Below are 11,313 nucleotides of genomic sequence, written 5' to 3'. Positions count from 1 at the left end.
CATTTGGCAAAACAGTCAAATTCCTCCCCAAAGTAGAAGTTCATCTCTATGGACTACTGTAGATAATGATAAGGAAAGGTGCTGGCTGGAGTTTTAAAGATACACTATAACAGGGCTCAGCTAAATTGCCTGACAGTGCCCATTTGCCAAGGCAGGGGGGCCCAGAGTAACAGGTGGGACAGGGGAGGTCCCTCTGATGGAAGAGGACTTGCCCCTTTACCTCCATCTCCCAGAAGGGTCCAATAGCTGATGTCCTAGCTATCGCCTCACAGATCAGGGTGCATCTAATTGATGGACTTTTCAGTTCACCCTAAATGGAACAGTTTCACGGGGCCCTTCCAGCTCAGTATTCTGTAAGGATATTCCCTCCCTGCCTTCCCTCCCCACCCTGCTTTCTCTCTTTCTTGCAGTTTCCTTATACGTGGAAACACCCACTTATAACAAAGGTAACTTCTGTCTTTTGTCCTCCGTCCTTGAATAGTTGTGTTAGTTAGCTTTGGTTTTCTATGACCAATGTACTTGACGACAGTAATTGGAGGAAGAAAAGTTCATTTGGCCCCATGAATTCAGAGGTTCAGTTCATGGTTGGCTGTTTCCATTGCTCTGGGCTTGAATTAGGCAGACCTTCATGGTGGGAGGGCATGGTAGAGGACATCTGCTTAGCTTTTGGCAGCCAGGAAGCAGAGAGGTGGGGGGAGAAAGGGTCTGAGGAGAAGATAAACACTTTTAGGGCATGCCCCTAGTGACCTGCTTTCTCTGACTAGGTCTCACGTCCCCATAGTCCATTCAGCCATTAAGAGATGGATGGACAAATCCACTAATGACATCAGAGCCCTCATGATCTAAACGTTTCCCCAAAGCACCACCTCTGGGCACATGAAATTTTGGAGGACATTCCAGATACAAAACAGAACAGTAGTCATTGGGTAAAATATAAATTACAAAAGAAATGGAGGGTATAATTATTGTTTTAGAAATTTAAACCCTCACTATCAGGATCTGGTGTCTTGTGGGTGTGAGAGCTTCAGGTGGTCAGCCAGATGCATCATGGATGTATGGTGGGAAGAGGAGGGATAGGGGACCAAAGGGATACATTTTAGTAGCTGTAGAGAGATCAAGGGCTCATGAATAAAATCAGGGAATATTTATTTAAAGCATACCACACCAACCCATCTTCAAATCAGAGATCCCTGGAGTCTCAGAACCCCTGAGTTCAGAATCCTTCTTCTTCCTGGATAAAGGAGTGGGGTGCTGCTAACATCATCTGCTGGAGACTTTTTCACTGGCAGAATTCAGAAACAAGAGGTGCTTTCAGCTCTAACAAATTCTGACAGAGTTGGAACATTGACACATGGTCAGTACAAATCCTTTCTTTAAAAAAACACAATTTAGCAAATATAATATTAAACAAAAAGGTAGAAAATGCCCATTTTGAAAATAATTATAAATAAAACTGTAAACACGGATATGGTAGCTGGTGAAATTATGGATATTTTGAAATTTTCTTTGTAGTTTTCCTTTTTTTCTATAATGCCTATTCTTTTTTTAGTCATAAAATTTTAATATTAAAATTTGATGAATTCAGAATACCTAGGCAGCTTTTTTTCCTCCTGAGAATTACTGAAGGATTTATTTGATCAGCTCATTAGGTCTTCATCTTTGACATAGAGGACATACTTTACCCTACTGTTAACCTTTCGTTCATTCAGCATAGAAATATTAAGGACTTACTCTGAGTCTGGTGTTAGAGACCTAGATACAGGCTCAACCTGGCTTCCTTTGTAAGGTCCCTAAATGCTTAGAAAGTCAGATATTTAACAATATCTACTGCTCTGGGGAAAGTTAGGAAGAAGGCCAGTCTTGTCCCAGTGTGGGAGTGAAATCTTTGAACAAAGATTTAAACAAAATACCAAATGTGATTATGGGGCTGCTTACCACTGGTCCAGTGGACCTGATTCAGAATGGAATGGTGACTCCATTCTGGGAGCTCCCAGGACACCAGAACATCAGCACACAGCCAAGTACAAGTCTAAAACTCCCTCTTAAAGGCCACTGAAATGTTAGGCAATTTTAAAATTATCCACATGTAAAAACTAACTTGCACAGATCATGGGCCCATTTTGGCTTCATAGGAAGGGTTTCTTGGAGTAAGAATCCAAGGGATATTAGAGAAAAAATATTCAATGATACTTATTGAAACCTGGCAAGGAAGATTACTCAGGACATCAAGGTAAGTGTAGGGACCCCTGCAGTGGGGTCCTGCAATGGGGGAAACTTTAACTCCAAATACCGCATGGGAGTTTATAGCCAAGGAGCTAGTGTGTCAGTGAATGGAAAATGACTAGGAGGTAACATCTGGGGTAAGGGGAATTCTGGCTAAACTGACCTAATAGGAGTATTCTTGTAGATGGGCCAGGGTGATCACTTGGGAGATGGTAGAGGACTAAAAACCTGATCAGATAGGGAGGAGGGTGAGATAGTGAGGACTGGCATTTTATTTTATATTTTTGTTTGCTAAAACTGTATTTTATATGAGGACGTGCACAGATGGACCTAGGAGAAGGGTCAGGAGCTTAACCAAAGTTTGGCCAAGCAAAGAACTTTTACCAGGGGAAGCCTTGACAACTATATTCATATATATTACAACAGATCCTCAACAGTAGTGAAGGGTGGCAATCTTTGAACTAGCTCTTTCAAGTTAAAAATGACCTTTGTATCTACAAACTTTTCTGAGAAATGAAGAAAATGTTTTTTTATAGATGAGAAGAGACTTGGCCAGAATCCATGGCGTGACAGACTAGAACTGGGACCTCAACACATAACTCTCTTACCAGTGCTCTGTGTCCTCTAGAACTGGGTCAAGGTGAAAAGAATATCTACACACAGGGTCATTTAGATATCCTGGATCTGAATCTCAGCTTCTGATATAGCTCATCCATCTGGAAAACTTGATAATAGACATCTATTTTCTATTACCTCCCACCCTCATGTATCTCTTTTCTTTCAAATATATACATGAAAAGAGAGAGAGAGAGGCGGGGGGCACCTTCTATGCTGATTAAATTTACCATTTAACTCTGTTGTGAAATATCAAGATAGGATCAGGATGGGAAAAAGTAGAAAAGAGAAAGACACAAAGGAAAGAAATTTAAATAGTCTATTTTTAAAAGGAAGAGAGGGGAAACGGTCTGTATCAGTGTCCACCTTCTCAGGGAGTCACAAAAGAAACACAGGGTATCTCCCAGACCTGCCGCATCAGATCTGAGAACAACAGCCTTACAGAGACAGGTTCAGCCAGCCCCCGCAGTGGCACAGCCACATCCCTGTTGCACATGCCTCCTAGCACTTCTGCTCTCCTGAAAGCTGGTTTCTGCAACTGGTCTCAAGGCCATAGATGTCCTGTAGAAACCTCCTCCAGTCACTTGTGAATTCCTATGCCCTTTATGCTCAGCCTAGTGGAAAAACACATTTCCTCCAAGTTCCCTAAAATTAATTAATTAATCATCTCACTGTTGCATTCTAATTAAACACCCACAAGTGTATGAGAGGTCCCTCCATATACACTATACAGATGTTGCCTTCCAGAAGAATTTGTGGGGCTCCAATGCAGCATAAATAAGGAGAAACCTTTAGTTAGAAAAAAAAATTGCTCTGTATATTTTAATTGCAAACCTTGTGGCTCACTGTACAGGGCTCATCTACGGTTTCAAACAATTGCTGTGGCATCTTTGTCAGGCATTGAGTCAGCCAGGGTCACATAAATTTCCCAGAGTTCCTTTGCCTGAGTGTTTCCAGTTAGAGTGGGGGAGGGGAGTCATTTTGCTTGAGACCTAAGGGCACAGGTGAAGCCTCAGCCCTGTTATTCTTCACTCTTAAAGGGTTGCAGCAGGTGCTTTTGCAGCTCAGCCCATTGTCGCTAACCACTTTCCCCTGAAAACTTCTTCAGCCTGTGTGTCCCAGGCCAGGCCTGTGCTTAGTTCTGAGACAGGACACCAGCTCCTCCTGCAGGACAGAGAGAACAGAGCTGGGCTCCATTCTTCCAGAGGGTCCCAAGGGTTCCGCTTGTCCTTGCCTCCTCCCACTTGACATCCATCCTCCCCTCTCTGCTGCCTTCCCAGGAGACCTTGAGCTCTATCACCAGAGGCCAAGATAGCATCACAGAGACCATTCGACCAGCCCCCACAATGGCAGAGTCAAGTCTCTGAAACTAATTCCGCACTTCCCACTGGTTCTGCTTCTCTGATTGAACCCTGCTGATACAATGTCCTTGTGGCACATCCCAGTGCCACAAACTCCCCCAAAATCTCTGGAGAAAAAAAGGAAGAGAAATTGTTTTGTAAGGAGAGATTAGAATGTGTAGGGGATCAGGGCTTTCCATTTTCTTCCTATCCCTTCCTACCTCCACCCTATAAAGCTGTAGGAAGACAGAAGAGCTGGAGATTAGGCAACTATGCTTCATTTTGTTTGGAATCTAAGTGGGGAGAGAATTTAGGGAAGGCTAGGGAGGTAACAAATCTTTGTAGCTGAGGGACTGAATATACAAATCAATAATAGCCAGATCATGAGTGAAAATACAACTCTGGCCCACAATTGGCAGCAACCCATCCAGAAAACAAACCCATTATCTATAGGAGCCATCCCAGGAAATCAGCCTGCTATCTGCAGTCTCGCAGGAGGTCAGACTACTATTTCTAGCAATTGGGACCAGAAACAAAAATAATAACTCCTCTAAGATAGCCAACTTTCTGTTACTATAACAAAATACCTGAGATAATTGTCCTATAGAGAAAAGATTATTTTGGCTTTCAGGTTTGGAGGTCCCAGTTCATGATCTATCTATTGACCCCATTAGTTTTGGGCCTATGGTGAGGTAGCAGGTAGCACATGGCAGAAAATAACTGCTTATTTCATGTTCAGGAAGCAAAGGAGAGTGCTGGGGGACCAGAGTCTCACCATCCTCTTCAAGGACACATCCTCAATAACCTAAAGACCTCCCATTAGGTCCCACCTCGTAAAGCTTCCACTACTTTCTAAAAAGCACCTTCTCGGGGACTAAGCCTTTAATATATGGGGCCTTTGGGTTATATTGAAGATCCAAACTACAGTATCATGTAACAACTGACCTCAAGTGGCCAGGACTTAATTATTAATTGACCTCTTTCCTAATTTTTGTCTCTGCTTCTATTTTTGGACCAACCAAATGAGTCAAATATGAACCCTTCACTGATGGCATAGGATGCCTACTTCTAGTTACACCACCTACAGCTTCCCATGCGAATAGCCTCCCAGGGTACACCTGCAGTCTTCCTTTTTTTTCCAATAAGGATTTTCCCACTCTTGTTTCTGCTTTTGAGTTTCTGCAAAAACACAAATGACACTGACTGGCTCCCTTGCTTTGGTGAGCTCTAAATACGTAGCCTTTCCTTTTCCACTGAGGTCTATATAAGGGAGGCCTCTGGCACCATGTAGCAGCCTTAAGATTAGGTGTTGGGAGGGTGTGCCTACGCTGAGGAGTGCTGGAAATAGTTCCCTGGTGTCCCATGGCTTTGTCATAGTCCAGGAGGTGGAGATGCAAGATGACAATGCAGGATGACTCTTTTGTTTGAATTTGAGGTAAACAATGAATAATTTCAAGCATGAACATGTCACAGGCAGTATTTGGGACATACTAATGCCAAAAAAGTACTTATTATTTCTGTGGAATTGGATTGTAGCTAAGCCTCTTTATTTTTATTGGTAAAGGCTGGTCATCCTACAAAGAGGGCAATTAAAAGTTCTCGTGTCCCATTCCCATACTGGAAACAAATAGTGAAGAGGGGGAGAAGGAATGTAGGGGGACTACCAGGGGATTCAGAGAGAGGAAGGGACACCATATCAGAGGTGACGTGGATAGCCCTCCCAGGGATTGGTTGAGGACATAGATGTATCAACAGATTGCCAGGGTAGAAGGAACCTGTCCAAGAACCACTGGAGAAATGACGATCTCTTTAGACAGCAGTCTAAGGCCCAAGCTTATGTGGGTCTACATGCCTGTTCCTCATGAATGCTACATCTACCTTAGCATTAGCACCGTTTGCCACCCTGTTCAAGATTGGCATCAACTTCAGAAGGAAGGAAAGCAAATGGGAGAAATGTACTGAAAACCACTGAGCAGTCAACCTGTAATGAAATTTTAAAACTTCTAGGGGGATCATGTCAACACTGCTGAATTTGACTAGTTTTACCTACCAATGACTGGGTTCATTTTCTGCCTCTGTAAATGAACACTCAATATTTAAATATATATAATGATCAGAAATTAATATTTTTACATATAAATCTATTGAGGTTTTCAATTTGGAAAGCAGTATGGAGATTCCTTGGAAAACTTGGAATGAAACCACCATTTCACCCAACTATCTCATTCCTCAGTTTATACCCAAAGGACTTAAAAACAGCATACTACAGTAACACAGCCACATCAATTTTTATAGCAGCACAATTCACAATAGCTAAATTGAGGAGCCAACCTAGATGTCCTTCAACAGATGAATAGATAAAGAAACTGGTATATATACACAATAGAATATTACTCAGCATTAAAAGAGAATAAAATTATTGCATTTTCAGGTATATTATGCTAATATTATGCTAAGTGAATATTATCATAATATACCTGAAAATGCAATAATGAAGCAAGCCAATCCCCAGAAACCAAAGGCTGAATGTTTTCTCTGATGCATAATGCTGATCCATGATGGGGGGTGGGGTGCGGGCTCTGTGGTGAGTTGCACCTGAGTTCAATCCTAATACAAGAAAAAAAAAAGACTCTCATGAATTTGGTTTTCAATCTCAAAAGAAGGATCCTCCTAGAGGCTGTGATCATTGTTTTAGAGAAAAAATTCAGTGGCCAGGAGCTATAGATGGACCATGTTAGCTTTCCCCTCATGATGAACTTTATAAAGACTTATTGTTTTTCAGGACCTTCCTTTGGGGAAACTCTGGATCCTTGACCCCATCACCCTCTCATCATTGAACAGGAAGTAGGAGATGGGCTAGGATGGGAAGTTCAAATATTTGAAGGAAAGAGACCTGTGTGCATGGCTATAAGTGTGAAACCTGACTTTGCAGAATGTAATGGTTGTGTGATCTTGGGTGAGTCACTTAACTTCTCTGTGCTTTAATTTTCTGTATCTGTAAAATGAGAGGAATTATGATGGCTTCTTAACCTGTGGGGTTTTTGGAAATATTAAATAAGTTAATATTTGTAAATTGCTTAGACCAGTGTCTGACACACAGCAGGCACTATGTATAAGTTTATTAATAATGACACTTTAGGGTGGAGGTACCTTCCATACCAGGAGAAGAACCCAACACATTCCTCCTTAGGAAGGCTATAATTAGAGCCAACCAAAGACATAAAAGTTTCCTGTGAATTAGGGAACCATGGTAGCTAAGCAGTAAGTCAGAATGTAAATATATATACTCTAGGATAAGATAAGTCTGAGTTTAAATCACACTTCACCACTTACTGTCTGTGTTACCTTGAGCAAGTTACTTTACCTCTCTGAGCGTCACTTCTCTCATTTGTAAGAGGAGATGAGGATACCTCGTGTACACGGTTATCCCCCAGATGGTGATATATGTATGAAAGTAACTATGACTCAGCCAGCCCTCAATCAGGGGGTGCTGTTGTCACCACTGTCCTCATCTTTTCTGCCTAGAAATAAGAAGAAAAACACAGTAAGAATTAAGAGTGTGAGTGTAAGCAAAGACTCCAGGTAGCACATCAACATTAAAGGGCTGGGGGTGAACTTGAAGGTTGAAAACTGCATTCAATATCATAATATAGATTAATAGTTAGAAAGAGAAAAAATCACTATTATTTTTAAAAAATAGACCAAATAAAGTGATGAACTTATCTCTCTGCAGAAAATGACTCCTTGGAAAATTGCCAGATAGGAAAGTCAAGGTGAGGGGACGGGCTGGGAAGAGTTTAATTTTCAAAAGGTGTCATATCTCTCTGAAGCAGGCACTTAAAAAGATCAAAAACTAAGGCATATGGTGGCTATGATTTTGTTTTAAATCTCAATAAATTTTTAAGGCCAAAGTATTTAATGGATTAAAGAGGGACATTTTCTGATTCAATGTAGAATACATGAAAAAAAATGAATATGATCAGTTTTATTTATTTATTTATTTATTCATTCATTCATTCATTCATTCATTCATTCTAATTTGTTATACATGACAGAAGAATGCATTTAAGTTCATATTACACATATAGAGGACAATTTTTCACATCTCTGGTTGTACACAAATTAGAGTCACAGCCATACATGTACTTAAGGTAATGATGTCCATCTCACTCCACCATCTTTCCTACCCCTGTACCCCCTCCTTCCCTTCCCTTCCACTCCCTCCCTTTTTCCCAATCCAAAGTTCCTCCATTCCTCCCATGCTCCGATGGCCCCACTCACCCCTTTTGTTTTTTACTTTGAAAGAGGGTCTCATTAAATTGCTGAGGTTGGCCTTCAACTTGCAATCCTGCTCAACCTCTAGAGTCACTGGGGTTACAGGCACGTGCCACCATGCCCACCATGATTCCTGATAGCTTCCTTCTCACCTCACTTCCTCTGATCTCAGCCATGTGCATGGATCTGACTGTGCGAGAGAGAAGCCATCAGGTGGGAAGAATTCTGTCCTGGAGAAGCAATGTGGCTGCCCCAACATCAGAAGTCACAGAAAACCAGATAAAAGATCTCCACCTCTTTGAGTCACTTCGTTTTGACAAGATGCTGGACCTCCCTCCTTTTAGAGGTTGTTGTGTGATAAAAAGCAGAGACCTGGAGCTGTCCTTCACACCTTGCCCTGGTTTTTCTCCAACTGTGTCAGGGACTTGAGGAAACCAAGGGCATATTGGAAGACCACGGAGGGACAGGAAGGGAAACCCAGTGGAAAAGGTCCTCTCCCCTACAGCTCTTCAAAGGGATGTCCCAATAATGCACAGTAATCTGCAGTTAGAAGAGCTCTGCCATTACTGCTCAATAGATCTTCAACAGTCTCCTTAACTTAATGAGCTGTCAGTTTCTATATCTAAAGATGAGGATTGATAATGGCAACTATCATCCAGTATTGTTTGGGGGGATTAAATGTCACCGTGTATGTAAAAGTTCGGGCATACGATAACAGCTCAAGAAATGTTAACCAATATACAGCAAGATCTGCCTGTGCCTGCAAAGCTGAATTGACCATCGGGGTCTGCAACCACCAACCATCAGTTCTTAATCTTGTCTGAGGAATTTTGAGCAAGTTGTACATAATAGTAGGCAGGAGTTTATTTGAAGGGAAAGGAAAAGGGATAAAGGGACACTCAAGGGTGAAAGGGAGAGAGCATTTCCTCTCAAAGAGAGGGAGAGTGTGTCTCTCTGATAGGTCAGTTTTATTGGGGGTCTCAGGGAAGTTTCCAGAGACTCCCTCCCAGGAGTACCATGTAATTTTTGACTGACAGCAGGATCGAGTCAGAACTTCAAGTTCCCATTGCATAGGGTCTCATCCCATGAAGGGGAGATTTTGATATTATAAGATCTGCTGAAAACTCAAGGCAACTCTGAGTCAGCTGGGCCCATGATGACTTGTTCTAATTGGAACTTGTCCTTACAGATTTTTATGGTTGGAGACTTTGCTTCTAATTATCCCATCTCCTTGAGTCCTGGAATCTGGTCTGTGTAAAGGTCACAAAAGTCTCCCTTTAGAGTACTCTCTGTTCTTCTTACTGTCTTGGAAGAGTGTTTGGTCTGCATTTCTCCTGCAGATAACAGGTTGTTTGCTGAGGAAGGCAACATATCCTATTGACTTAAGTCAGCTAGGGTCCAGAGTGGTGTCCGGTAAAGTGCTTTTTACAAAAAAAAGCATGTGTGTGGGGGGGTGGGGTGGGGGGGTCAGCACAGTAGGCCCAGTGCCGTGACATGTGACTAAATTAGTCAGGGTCACTCCAGGTGAATTGGGCTGGCACGAAATAATCACTCAGGGACAGAAAGTACCTTTTTCTTGTAGTTTAGCCATGGCTCCTCTGCCCCAGCTCCCACAAGGGAGTCAAGGGAAGCTGGCAAAAGAGAGAGCAAGCACACCTGAAGCCCTATTTATTGAGGGGAAAGACACTCAAGAAAGTTCCACCCAAATGAAGCAAGAGATTGGGTTTGTGGGGGGTATAGCCCAGTCTCATTGTGTGACGCCTACTCCCAGAGCTTTATTCCCCTTCAGAGTGAGGTGAGATTCACCTGTTTCTGCATGCAGGAAACCAGTCTCAAACCTCCATTGCTCAAAGGTAAGGGTCCACGCTCACCCCTATGTGGCAGCTCCCAATAGCCCAATCTGTAAAATCATCCATTAACCTGATGTTCCCATTGCTCATGTCTGTCTGCGATCTATCATTAACTACTATGATAACATAATTCTGAAAATATAAGGAAAAGAACCAAACTCAGTCTTATCTTTCACAACATGCATATGACACTGAGTGTGGTGGGGTTTTGCTCATCCAGCTAGCAATCAAGGCTGCAATACCGGAATTTAATTCTGACACCGTCTACTGGGAGACAACATTAGATCCCACAGGTGGATGGCTCAGTTCCCCAAACTTGTCACTCCACCCCTACTCCAGATGCCAATCACCAGCCCCAGTTTGTTTCACCTGTGTTTCTGACTCAGAGTTCCCAGAGCTTGGGGAAATACTTAGTCACATTCACTGGCTTATTATAAAAGATATTACAAATGATACAGATGAAGTAATGAACAGCGTGATGATTGGGGGAGGGGACACGGAGCTTCCAGACTCTCCTGGGGGCAGACTCTAAATTTCATGGGTTCAGCCATTCAGAAGCTCTCATCTCTCTCTCTCTCTCTCTCTCTCTCTCTCTCTCTCTCTCTCTCTCTCTCTCATTCCAATTTTGTCTTACTCTTGAGCTCTAGAATATCAGCCCATACCATTTGATAATTGACTTTCAAGATCACTCAGTCTAGTTGAACAATATTGGGGAGCTGAGAATAGCCAGGCAGTTCATGAAGCCAGCAGCCTTGGGGGCTTTCATCATCCATGTCTTTGTTGCAGAGACAAAAGCTCTAACACTCAGTTGAAAAATCCAGTGGGTGATGGCTGAGCCCCAGCTCAGTGTGACAATCCTTACTCTGATCCTCATTATCATATTCTCACAAGTGGCATCAAACCACTAAAAATAAGAAAGTTATTTCCCAAGATTAAAAAAAAAGAAAGAGGGTGGGAGTGTGGGGGATTCAGCACTGGGCTAGGGCAGGGGGAAACAGAAGAAGGCAGAC

Source organism: Ictidomys tridecemlineatus, unplaced genomic scaffold (assembly GCF_052094955.1).
Source record: "Ictidomys tridecemlineatus isolate mIctTri1 unplaced genomic scaffold, mIctTri1.hap1 Scaffold_55, whole genome shotgun sequence".
NCBI lineage: Eukaryota > Metazoa > Chordata > Mammalia > Rodentia > Sciuridae > Ictidomys > Ictidomys tridecemlineatus.
Note: the sequence above shows the minus strand (reverse complement) of the source record.